At 45.5% G+C, this 2,500-nt stretch overlaps 4 pseudogenes; all 4 read right to left on the reverse strand.

Annotated features, from left to right (window-relative positions):
• Positions 1-277: 277 nt before the first annotated feature.
• On the reverse strand, positions 278-396 carry LOC138251389 (5S ribosomal RNA; annotated as a pseudogene).
• Positions 397-840: 444 nt separating this feature from the next.
• Positions 841-959, reverse strand: LOC138255742 (5S ribosomal RNA; annotated as a pseudogene).
• Positions 960-1,406: 447 nt separating this feature from the next.
• LOC138256733 (5S ribosomal RNA) lies at positions 1,407-1,526 on the reverse strand (annotated as a pseudogene).
• Positions 1,527-1,972: 446 nt separating this feature from the next.
• LOC138256855 (5S ribosomal RNA) lies at positions 1,973-2,091 on the reverse strand (annotated as a pseudogene).
• Positions 2,092-2,500: the final 409 nt, after the last annotated feature.

Here is a 2,500-nt window from a genome sequence, read left to right on the forward strand (position 1 = left end):
CGCTTCACCTGCACTTACACACAGTCTCAGACTTCCATTTCTTTAGGGCCCAGCACAAGCAGCAGACCAGCTCACCACCAGCAGGTTGGGGTGAGTGTGAAGTGCAGAAAGATTCTCAATTTTCCTTGAGAAAGAGTGTATTTTAGTGTTATTGCTGTTTTTTTTATTTATTTGAAGAAAGGAAAAAAGAGTAGAAGAAATAATAAATGAAAAGTAACATTAGACTCTATGCATTTCTTCTAAGACGTGCACCACCTACTGTCTGCAAGAGGCAAAATGCCTACAGCATCTGGTATTCCCAGGCAGTCTCCCATCCAAGTTCTAACCAGGCCCGACTCTGCTTAGCTTCAGAGATCAGACGACATCAGGCACATTCAGGGTGGTATGGCCGTAGGCAGAATACACTCCTGTTTCAGGCCTCTTGTGTTGAGACAGCCCGCCGGTCTGGAGCCTGCTGCTCTCAAACACACCTGCACTCTACTGTTCACAAACTGCCCTCCTTCACAAACTTCTTACAGAGAGCCAATCGCACACCCTGTTTTGCACCAGCCTCAACAATCGCTTCATCTGCACTTACACACAGTCTCAGACTTCCCTTTCTTTAGGGCCCAGCACAAGCAGCAGACCAGCTCACCACCAGCAGGTTGGGGTGAGTGTGAAGTGCAGAAAGATTCTCAATTTTCCTTCAGAAAGAGTGTATTTTAGTGTTATTGCTGTTTTTTTATTTATTTTAAGAAAGGAAAAAAGAGTAGAAGAAATAATAAATGAAAAGTAACATTAGAGAGGACTCTATGCATTCGTTCTAAGACGTGCACCACCTACTGTCTGCAAGAGGCAAAATGCCTACAGCTCCTGGTATTCCCAGGCAGTCTCCCATCCAAGTACTAACCAGGCCCGACGCTGCTTAGCTTCTAAGATCAGACGAGATTAGGCGCATTCAGGGTGGAAAGGCCATAGGCAGAATGCACTCCTGTTTCAGGCCTCTTGTGTTGAGACAGCCCGCCGCTCTGGAGCCTGCTGCTCTCAAACACACCTGCACTCTTCTGTTCACAAACTGCACTCCTTCACAAACTTCTTACAGAGGGCCAATCGCACACCCTGTTTTGCACCAGCCTCACAATCGCTTCATCTGCACTTACACACAGTCTCAGACTGCCCTTTCTTTAGGGCCCAGCACAAGCAGCAACAGACCAGCTCACCACCAGCAGCTTGGGGTGAGTGTGAAGTGCAGAAAGATTCTCAATTTTCCTTCAGAAAGAGTGTATTTTAGTGTTATTGCTGTTTTGTTTATTTATTTGAAGAAAGGAAAAAAGAGTAGAAGAAATAATAAATGAAAAGTAACATTAGAGAGGAATCTGTTCAATTGTTCTAAGACGTGCACCACCTACTGTCTGCAAGAGGCAAAATGCCTACAGCACCTGGCATTCCCAAGGCAGTCTCCCATCCAAGTACTAACCAGACCCAACGCTGCTTAGCTTCTGAAATCAGACGAGATCAGGCGTATTCAGGGTGGTATGGCCATAGGCAGAACACACTCCTGTTTCAGGTCTCTTGTGTTGAGACTGCCCCCCGGTCTGGAGCCTGCTGCTCTCAAACACACGTGCACTCTTCTGTTCACAAACTACCCTCCTTCACAAACTACTTACAGAGGTCCAAGCACACACCCTGTTTTGCACCAGCCTCACAATCGCTTCATCTGCACTTACACACAGTCTCAGACTGCCCTTTCTTTAGGGCCCAGCACAAGCAGCAACAGACCAGCTCACCACCAACAGCTTGGGGTGAGTGTGAAGTGCAGAAAGATTCTCAAATTTCCTTCAGAAAGAGTGTATTTTAGTGTTATTGCTGTTTTATTATTTATTTTAAGAAAGGAAAAAAGAGTAGAAGAAATAATAAATGAAAAGTAACATTAGAGAGGACTCAATGCATTTGTTCTAAGACTTGCACCACCTACTGTCTGCAGGAGGCAAAATGCATACAGCACCTGGTATTCCCAGGTAGTCTCCCATCCAAGTACAAACCAGGCCCGATGCTGCTTAGCTTCTGAGATCAGACGAGATCAGGGGCATTCAGGGTTGTATGGCCGTAGGCAGAATACACTCCTGTTTCAGGCCTTTTGTGTTGAGACAACCCACCGGTCTGGAGCCTGCTGCTCTCAAACACACCTGCACTCTACTGTTCACAATCTGCCCTCCTTCACAAACTTCTTACAGAGGGCCAAGCACACACCCTGTTTTGCACCAGCTTCGCAATCGCTTCACCTTCACTTACACACAGTCTCAGACTGCCCTTTCTTTAGGGCCCAGCACAAGCAGCAGACCAGCTCAGCACCAGCAGCTTGGGGTGAGTGTGAAGTGCAGAAACATTCTCAATTTTCCTTCAGAAAGAGTGTATTTTAGTGTTATTGCTGTTTTTTTTATTTATTTGAAGAAAGGAAAAAAGAGTAGAAGAAATAATAAATGAAAAGTAACATTAGAGAGGACTCTATGAAATTGTTCTA

Source organism: Pleurodeles waltl, chromosome 8 (assembly GCF_031143425.1).
Source record: "Pleurodeles waltl isolate 20211129_DDA chromosome 8, aPleWal1.hap1.20221129, whole genome shotgun sequence".
Taxonomy (NCBI): domain Eukaryota; kingdom Metazoa; phylum Chordata; class Amphibia; order Caudata; family Salamandridae; genus Pleurodeles; species Pleurodeles waltl.